This window comes from Chrysochloris asiatica, unplaced genomic scaffold, assembly GCF_000296735.1.
Source record: "Chrysochloris asiatica unplaced genomic scaffold, ChrAsi1.0 scaffold00075, whole genome shotgun sequence".
In the NCBI taxonomy this organism is placed as follows: Eukaryota; Metazoa; Chordata; class Mammalia; order Afrosoricida; family Chrysochloridae; genus Chrysochloris; species Chrysochloris asiatica.
The window spans coordinates 11,898,886-11,909,905 of NW_006408593.1; positions in this window are offsets into that span (position 1 = coordinate 11,898,886).

The window sequence follows — 11,020 nt, forward strand, 5'->3', positions numbered from 1 at the left end:
ATGCATTCTCCAGCATCATTTCTATCACCAAGGTCATATTTTCCAACTACTGGTTCTTCCTCTTTGCTTCCAACCTTTGCTTTCCAGTCACCAGTAATGAGCAATACATCCTGATTGCATGCTTGATCAATTTTAGATTGAAGAAGTTGGTAGAATTCTTCTATTTCATTCTCACTGGCTTTAGTGGTTGGTGAGTAAATTTGAACAATAGTGGTATTAACTGGTTTTCCCTGAGACACATGGATATTATACTATCACAGACAGCATTGTGCCTCTTGACTGATCTGGATATGTTCTTTTTGACAATGAATGCAACACCATTCCTCTTCCATTTGTCATTCCTGGCATAGTAAACCATGTGGTTATCATATTCAAAATGGCCAATACCAGTCCATTTCAGCTCACTAATGCTTAAGACATCGATGTTTATGTGTTCCATTTCATTTTTTACAATTTCTAATTTTCCTATATTCATACTTTGTACATTCCACGTTCTGATTATTAATGAATGTTTACAGCTGTTTCTCTTCATTTTGAGTTGTGCCGCATCAGCAAATACAGGTCCTGTGGGCTTCTCTCCCATGGGCTTTACTCCATTCTCGTCATCACGGTCAACTCTACTTTGAGGAGGCAGCTCTTCCCCAGTAGCATTTTGAGTGCCTTCTAACCTGAGGGGCTCATTTCCCGGCACTGTATTTGACAGTGTTTCTCTGCTATTCATAAGGTTTTCAGTGACTAAATATTTGGAAGTAGTTAATCACTTCTTCTTCCTAGCCTGTCTTTGTCTGGAAGCTCGTCTGAAATCTGTCCACCATGTGTGACCCTGTTGGTATTTAAAATACTGGTTGCATGGCTTCCCGAATCACAGCAACTCATAAGCCACCACAGTAGGACAAACTGACAGACTAGTGGTGGATTACTTCACTAATAAATCCCATAATCATGAATATTGCATATGAGTTCTGTGTGGGCATTGCACTGAATTATCAAACCCAGCAGAGAGGACTGTGGGAGGGATGACTGGTGTCAGAATTGGTAAAAATGTTGGAAAGAGGAGGCGTGTCTGACTTCTACTTATTGAAATCTTCCTTTGGCTAATGTTGAGGCTGAGACGGATTGTGTCTCCCACTCATAAAGTTAGGGTCAGGTCTGAATGAGATTATCTAGCGAAACAGTGTAGTTTCACAAAATTGGTAGGAGATAACTACAACCAAGTCTTGAGGAATATCAATACTTAAAGGCAGGTAGTTTCGGAGGAGTCAGGACTAGGGATTGAGAGAGAATGACCAAAGGTGTAGAAGGAAAACCAGAAGAGTGTGGCATTGGTGTCACAGAAAGAAGTGAATGTTTAAGGGGTGAAATGTTGGCAATTGCTAAGAGGTTAAGTGAGGTGAGGAACTGAACAATGACTTTTTCTCAACCTTGTTAAGAATCAGGGAAATACAAATGAAAATAAGAGACCTGTGTTCACCTATCAGACTATAAAGGCTCTCAAGATTAATAATAGTGAAGGTGGTCAAACAGTTGAGAAAGGGTTACTCTTTCATTCTGTTGGTGGAAATTCAATGGTACCATTTTGGGGTTGTCTTGGAAGCATTTATCAAAATGTAAACTGCATACACTCTTTAAACCAGCAGCTGTGCTTCCAGGTGTCTAAAGGAAATGGTCACATGTAAGAGATTGCAGAGTTGTTAATGAAACAGAGAACCTAAGTGTCTTTTGACAGAAAGGAAGCATGGCACATAGGAAGGAGAGTCAAAAAGTTTGTGGGAAAATGGAGTTAAAAGATGATGGAAATTTTTCACGAACTTTTTTAAGTCCTCGCTTACTGTTGAAATTTGGCAGCAGTTTATACACTTAAATGGAAAACTCCCCAAGACACTGTGAAGTAAAAAAGTTTCAGAACAATATGTATAGGAAAACTCTACTTGTATACCTTTTGTATATTTTCAGATTATGTGCATACAAATGCATAGGAAAATGACTGGAAGCAAATTGCTAGCATTGATAACCCAGAAAGTGGTTAGATGAAGGAAGACTTTTAGGCTACATATTTTAGAAGCAAAAATATATTGATGAATTTTTTAAAATATTTGTGTTTCAATGCCCAGGGGGTTCAGAAACATGAGATTATTTGTGGTGAGTTTAACCAGGTTGTCTTAGTGATGGATGCTGAAGATACAAGTCATATTCGAAAGGTTTTCCTATTTATTATTCCTATTTCCTGCTGATTTATTTACTATAGTTCTTTTGGAGTCCTGCACTGGTGCTGTTGGATAAGTACTTGACCACAAGGTCAGTTTGAACTGCAAAGTCAGTGGTTCAAACTTACCAGCCACTCTTTGGGAAACCCTATACAGGGTCGCTATGGGTCGGAACTGACTCAACAGCATTTAACAACAACATGGTTCTTTTACCTATTTTAACAAACTTTTTATTGGGGCTTGAGTGAAGGTTTACAGAGCAGATTGTCAGTTTTCCATCTAACCAATCACACACTTTGTTTCATCGCAATGATTGCAGTCCCCTCCATGTAACAAAAATTATCCCACTTCCTCCCTGTGGTTTCTATTTCCATTCCACCTTGCTTCCCCACCTCTCTAAACCTTGTCCCCAGGTAAATGTTGCCATTTTAATTTTGAACAGTTGACTATTCCATGGTGAAGCATACCTCACTAGTGTTGCATTCCCCCTATATACCTATCCATTGCTTGGTTGAAAATCAGGCGACCAGGGTGTGTTCCATTCTAGACCTGAAGGGTGACTCAAGACCATAGTGTCAGGTTTCTCCTGAGCCTGGGAGTATAATTTGGAGTTTTGTTCACATTGTCTCCCACTCTATCTGGGATCTTCTAACGTGATCTCATGCAGAGCAGTTAGGAATGATAGCTGGCACCATCTAGTTCTTTTGGTCTCAGATCATGAAGTCACAGAGCAGATGTTCATGTATTTCACTGGACCATTGGATTAACTAATACAAGCATCTTCCATTTTCATCACTCTTCTTTCTTCAACACACAGAGAGACCACCTTAGATGGCCGTTCATGAGCTTTTAAGTGTTTTACTACTATTACCCACATTACACCTGTGACAACTATCCCTGAGCAAGACTCTAAGGTGGTGGTGGTGGCAAGAATATGGCCTCAGCTGAAGATCCTGATACCAGCATAGACCAGCTGTACCAATTCTTCTCTGTCTGCAAAACAGAGTATTCTCTGGGTTTCTGAGGATTAAAACAGACAATATTATATCAAAACACTACTCAGGTGGTTGCTAACATGATTATGCCGTTGGACCCTGGGGCCTGGAAGCACACTTACTGCCCTGCATCTTGAAATGACCTCGTGAATCAAGCCTTATCTAGGATGGCCAAGGTTCATCTCTAGACCTCATCTGCATTGATTTCAAGACTTCCTTTCGCCAGTCTGCTCCAGCTGACTAGTAGCAGTTCCTTGGGGAGCTGTGCTGAAGGTTGCTCAAGGCCAAGCAACTCGTGCATCACCATTCATCAAGAATGCCTGAGTGGAAGCAGGACGACCTATTATCTGTTACCTATTCTAAAGTGGCTCTCCACCACCTTTCCAGAAATGTGGCTCTTATTTCTTTTTCTTTTCCCCTCTCAGCAAGTTTCTTACTAACTTCTGGTTTCATCTAAGCCCTTCTGAAGTGTTAGCTCCACTATTATGTCATGTCTCTTTAAAGTGTTCAAGAGCAGAGATGTCAGTTTGAGGACTAAGGTAAACCTGACCTAAGCCATAGTCTTTTCAATAACCTCATATGCTTGTGAAAGTTGAACAATGAACAAGGAAGACCAAAGAAGAATTGATACATTTGAGTTAAGGTGTTGGAGGAGATTATTAAAAGTACCACAGACTTCCAAAAGAACTAACAAATCTGTGTTGGAAGAAGTACAGTCCGAATACAATCCAGGATGGGTAGATTTTGTCTCTCATACTTTGGATGTATTATCAGGAGGGACCAATCCCTGGAGGAGGACAACATGCTTGGTAAAGTGGAGGGTCAGAGAAAAATAGAAAGACCCCCAACAAGGTGGACTGGCCCAGTGGCAGGAGCAATGAGCTCAAGCATAGCAACAATTGTGAGGTTGGTGCAGGACTGTGCAGTGTTTTGTTCTGTTGTGCATAAGGTCACTCACTATCAGTTGGTGCATAACAACAACAACATTATGTCACATCTATTAAGGTATACTTGAAAACAGAAAGGCCTTCAAAAGCCCCCAAATGAATCTTTAATAGTAGAACCCTGTGAAAGCCTTTTTGTTGTTAAGTGCCACGGAGTAGATATTGACTCTTAGCTACCCTGTAGAGGGTTTCCAAGGCTGTAAATCTTTTGGGGAGCAGAAAGGCTCATCTTTCTTCCACAGAGAGGCTCATGGGCTCGAACCGCCAACCTTGTGGTTTTCAGTCGTGTTTACCCTGCAGAACCACCACACTTCCTTGTGAAAGGTAGTTACTGAAATATATTTGGACCTAACTCCTAATCACACCTTAGAGGTAGCTTCCTTTTCAAGTTCTAAAGCCAAAATGACCCTGGTGGTGGTTGTATACCACTGTGTCGGTTCCCACTCATAACGACTCTTTATAGGGGTTCTGTTAATTCATTGTGATGAATTCATTTCTGATGCTGTAAATCTTTATAGGAGCTTTCTCTCCTGAGGATAGACTGGTAGATTTGAACTGCTGACTTTGCGGCTCCTTAAAATGACAGTTAATTGGCTGCTAGGTGCCCTTGTTCCCAGACAGGACCAGTTGTCCTGGCTGTCCACTCTTCAGGGACGCTGTGATGTGGAACAACTGGAGAATCTATGGCCCTAAGTGGGCCGCCTGTTGAGGGACGACCAGCTTTTCATTTCATTCCTCTCACAGACTCCATCTCCTAACACCCAAGACTGAGTTTGCCATATAAAGAACCTGTGGACGGGTTGCTAATGATGGCAGCAGTAATGATGTAGCCTTTATGGGGCAGCCTGGGACATATGAACCTCATCTGCACAAACATCTAAGTCTTTTCTTTTACCTCTTTTACATACACAAAATAGTCCCTCCTTATAGCCTTTCCTCTCTATGATTTTGTCATCTTAAAACCAACTTTCTTAGAAGAGTGTCTTGTCTGGAATCTCCTAAAAATTAGAAACTTACGTGCATCAAAAGATTTCACCAAAATTTTGCTGCTGACCACATTGGTCACCGATAAGGGGAAGTCGGGGGAAAACAGCAATGAAATTGTGAGCTACTCCGACCACGTTCAATAGACTCCTGTCAGCTTGGGCTGAGACCTGGTTGGCCAGCAACGTGACAAGACTTGGGGCTCCTAGGCCTAGGGACAGGGACATGGCCAAAAAGGACTAGAGTGGAGAGTGAAGCATCCAGCTGATATGAAGTGAGGGGAGATGCACAAGGACACCCATACTTGCAGATAGTACCCATTTGACCTAGCTTCAATGGCTGGATGATCAGAACTCGACTAGAGGAAGAAAGAAGAGGCAAAAAAGAGTAACCCGCTACAATTTGATGAACTTGACCTATGCTTGTGGATGTAGTAGCTCAAAGGAGAGAACAAATCTTTACAGCGAGGATCATTCCCACCCCTTCAGTACACAGGGTGGACAAGGATGGGCAACTTAAACATTGGCTACCAAAATGGGGGGGGAGGGGCTACAAAGGCAAGAAGTGACTGGCTTACCAGCTTTCAAGAGGGAACCTAGTTCCAGAGGGTGCCAGGGAAGGTAGCATCTTCACTGAGTGGTTTCCAAGCTGTCTGGACGGGGCTGATGAAAGGAGATGGGGATAAGACTCTTGTGGTACAATAGTGAATAATTGTTATCAGGACTGACTGTGAGAGTTGCAAATGTAAAGGTAGACATTTTGTAACAAAAGGAGGGAAGTAGTTGATCTTGCTGTCCAGGAGCAGAGGTCCCTGGGACTGTCAAGGGGGAGGAGCAGAGTATGGGACCCTGTCCAGAGAAGCAGTGACACCAGAGATGGAGGCAGAGACGATGACTTGGAGAGATGGAGAGACTGGGGACTCTGGGCTCTGGGGGTGGGGTGGGGGGTGGGGAGGGGCTGTGTGTTGATGGCCATGGTGCAGGCTTGCAGGGTGTACCCTTTGGTTGTTCAAAGACGCATGCAGGGAATTGTAATCATTGCAGTGAAGCAACAAAGTAGGATAGGATGAATGTGGGGCTGGTGTTCTCCCATGTAGACTATCACATAATTCACACACACAAAAAGAAAATAAAAGATTTCAGCAAAAGAGTAAAATAAGGGAGCCCACAAGCTGGGCAATTTTTTTTTTTTTTTTGTGCAATGACAAGGGACTAATATCTAAAATTTGTAGAAAACTAAAAAACCTCTGCAAGAAAAAGACCAATAACCCAATTTAAAAATGGACAGAGGCCATAAACAGATAGTTCACCAAGGAAGAAATCCAGGCAGCCAAAAAATATATGGAGAAATGTTCACAATCATTAGTCGTTAGAGAGATGCAAATCAAAACAATGAGATATCATCTCACACCAGCATTAGCAGTGAAGTTCAAAAATGCAAAAAACAACAAATGCTGGTGAGGGTGTGGAGAGACAGGGACCCTCCTCAATTTCTGGTGGGATTGTAAAATGGTCCAACCACTCTGGAGAATGGTATGGCGGTTCCTCAGAAAATTGGAACTAGAAATACCTTATGATCCAGCAATTCCTCTACTTGGTATATATCCACAAGAAATGCAAGCCAGGATACAAGTAAAGTAGATATATGCATGTCAATGTTCATCCCAGCACTGTTCACAATAGTAAAAGGATGGAGACAGTCTAAGGGTCTAACAACAGAAGAATGGATCAACAAACTTTGGATGCATACACACAATGGAAAACTATGCAACGTTGCAGAGTAATGATGAATCTGCTAAACACCTCACAACTTGGATGAACCTGGAGGATGTTATGCTGAGTGAAATTAGTCAATCACAAAGGACAAATATTGTATGACACCATTATTGTAAAAGCTTAATCATACGTTTTCAGACTAAAAGACATATTCTTTGATGGTTACCAATGGTGGGAGGGAGGGAAGAGTGATTCACAGGCTAGAGGGTAGACACACATGTTAGCTTGGGTGATGGGAGGGCAATATACAAAGAGGGGGATGGCAATATACAAAACGAAGGAGGATGGCAGAAGAATAATGAAGATAGTTGAAGACACAGGAAGATATTCACAGACTAAAGGGGATAGATGTAAACAATGATATATACACAACCCTGGAACAACAGTGTTCTGGGCATAGGTACATGGGTTGAGACATAGGCTGAATGGGTAATGGAGGAAGAGTGAGACATGTTTTTATATCCCACAAATATATGAGTTTGAAAGAGAAAAATTAAACTTTCTTTGATGGTTGCCAGGGGTGGGAGAGAAGGAAGAGTAGCTCACTGGTTATAGGGTAGATACATGTTAACTTGGATGATGGCGAGGGAAGGGAAGGGCAACATAAAAGAAGAGGGAGGTTGGCAGGAGTATGATGAAGACAGGTGAAGACACAGGGGGGCTATCCCAAGGCTAAAGGGAATAGAGGCAAATAGTGAAAACAATACAACCTTGGAACAACAATACTCAGCAGGTAGATACGTGGACAGAGATACATGCTGAATGAATATGTGTGTATATTTGTATGTATGTGTATGTATGTGTGGATGCATATATATGTATATAGATGTGTATATTATGTCTACATTTATAGTTCCCACAGATATACAAGTGTGTGAAAGAGGAAGTTGGTATATGATTCTTTATCTTTCCTGCAAACACCAATGTGAATGTAGCAGTGCATACAGCAGGCAAAATCATGAAAACTAGATATTACAAACATCTTAAGGCAATGAGTAGATGAGCCTGGGGGCTCAGGACCATAGTCTTAGGGGACACCAGGGTCAATTGGCACAACATACTATGCAAACAAAGATAATGTTCTACATTCTTCTTTGGTGGGTAGTGTCTGGGATCTTAAAACCTCATGAGTGGGTGTCTAAGGCACAGATATTGGTCTCTCCATGTGCAGAAGAAAGAAGAGTGATGAGAATTGAAGATGCTTCGAATCAACTTGTCCAACAGACTAATGGAAGGAAGATGTGAACGTAAGTCTCCATGATCCTGAGACGAGAAGAACTAGATAGTACCCAGCTACCACTACCAACTACCTTGAATGGGATCCCGTTAGAAGGTCCTGGATAGAGTGGAACAAAACTCAAGATTATTAAAAACAACAACAACAGGCTTACTGGTCAGAAAGAGACTAGAGGAACCTGAGATTGTGGGCCTCAACCACCCTTCAGGTCTGGAAAGGAACACAACCTCTTTTAGCTAAGCAGTACGTAGGTATATAGGGGGAAACAACAACACTAGTAATGTATGCTCACTATGAATGATTCAATGGTCAATCATTCAAAATCAGAGAGGCCACTTGTACCTAAGGACAATGGCAAGAAGGGATGGGAAGGTGAGTGGAAGGGAAACAGGAGCCCCAGGGAGGAGGCAAATGACTGTTGTTCCACAGAGGGGATTATAATCTTTGAAATGAAACAAAGTGTATTTGTTAAATGTAAAACTGATGATCTTGTCTATAAACCTTTATTCAATCCACAATAACTTTTTAAAAAGGAAGGGTGTTTTATCATTTTGTCTGTATTGTTAGATTTTAAAAATAATGATTATGTATTATGAAAAAAATTAAGGTTTCCATTTTGAAAGGGGGGAAAGAAAAGACTTTGTAATAACTTTCCCTGCCTCCTTTTTACAGCTGAGTTATTTCTTATTTGCTTGATTTTACTGGATGACAGCTACATGTATTTTAAGAATGTTTATGCTTTCATTTGGTGGGATTAATTCATTGGCAAAAAATATAAACAACTTTACCTCTGTGGTTTGGAAGACTTTGGAGCCATGAATACTGTGAGTGGCAAGAGCCCAGCAAAAGGGCCCAAAAAAACTGGATAATAATGACATTTAATGTTTATTTGGAAATGAAATGATTTCATTTTATTTGTACTAAGTTGCTTTTTCTTCGTTCATTATATACATTTTTAATCATCTTTATTAGTTTTCTGTTGTATGACAAATTACCACCAATTTAGTAACTTAACAAACACTCGTTTATTATCTCTGTTTCTGCAGACTCTGGGCATGGCTTAGTTGGGTCCTCAGTCAAAGTCCCACAAGGTTACAATCCAGGTATTTACAAGAGCTGGGGTCACCTCTACCGGGAGTCCTCTTCATTAGTTGTCCTACCCGTTGCTAAAGAGTTGATTATGATTCACAGCGACCTTGTTGGACAGAACAGAATGACCCCATAGGGCTTCCTAGGCTGTAATCTTCATAGAAGCTGACTGCCACATCTTTCTCTCACACATAATTGTTAGAATTCATGGCCTTGCAGCTGTAGGACTTGTGGCAAATCTGCTTCTTCTAGACCAGCAAGCTCTTCTCTGATCTCAGGGAAGGCCTAAATTCCCTTTAAAAGGGCTCAGCTGTTCAGGTCAGGCCCACCAGGGACACTCTTCCTTTTTGATTAATTCAAAGTCAACTGATTAGGGACTTTAATTACATATGCAAAATATTTCCTTATCTTTGCCATGTTATGTAACCTATCAAAGTAGTGACAAACATCATATTATTCTCTGTGGTCACATATAAATACCCATTGCATTCATTTTAGAGACTGTAAGACATTTCATTCTATGAAGTTCCTAGAATTCACTTAGGGACTCCACTTTTTAAAAAAAAAATTTTTTTTAATTTATTTATTTATGTGAAGATCGTTCATTGACTTCCCATATTATTTTATACGCAATTTACCCCAATTGCTAACATCTTACATTAGTATGATACATTTGTTATAGTTAGTGAACCAGTATTGATACATTATTATTCATTAAAGTCCATACTTTGATAAGTTTTAAAGTTTTTCCTAATGGCCTTTTTCTGTTCCGGGATTCTTTGTCTGCTGCAGGATATTGTGCTCATACGATTATCATATTTTCTTAGGTTCCTCTTAGCTGTGACAAGTTCTCAGACTTTTCTTGTTTTTGATGAACTTGACCATTTTGAGGATGACTCTGGTCATCAGGTATTTTATAGAATGTCCCTCAGTTGGGATTTGTCTGATGTTTTTCTCATGAGCAGATAGGATTGTGTGTTTGGGGGAGGAAGACCACAGAGTTTGTAAAGCACCATTCTCATCACATCATCTCAAGAGTACATACTTTTCACTGTTGATGTTGACCTTGATCACTCAGCTGGGTTAGTGTTTGTCAGGTTCCCCAACCCACTTGTTCACATGCTGTATTCTTTGGAAGAAACTCTATCTATTTATATTTCATACTTCACATTTAGAAAGTGAGGAGTTATGCTATCCCCCCTTAAGGACAGAGTATCTACATAAATGATTTGATATTCTTCTGCACAGGAGAATTGTCTCTTCTTCTCCCATTTATTTATTTATTCAATCGGTATGGACTCATGGATATTTACTCTATACTTTAATAATAACCCAATACAGTACTAATGTATTTCATTGCTCAAATGAGTTCAGTTTTAGCCATTGGGAATTCTTTCATTTGGCTCTTGTGTCTCTTTGACATCCTCTTATTATTGTGGGTTGGTTTTGTTTGTTCATCTGAGCTCTTCCTCACTACAAGATGCTACAGATTCAGCTTGCGTGTTTCCTGCACCCACCCTAGAATCAGTGGTCTAGTAATTTTTGGATTGTTTCTAGTTTGGGGATTTTTGTTTTCTGTTTTTTGTGTGTGTATGTGTATTTGCTTTTTTATGCTACTTCTAAACATGACTGCAGTGAACTCCTTGTTGTTATTGTTGTCAGGTGCCATCGAGTCGGAACCAACTCATAGCGACCCCATGCACAGCAGAACGAAACAATGTCCCATCCTGGGCCAACCTCACTACTGCCGCCACACTTGACGCCATCAATGATTTCACCTGGCCGATCCATC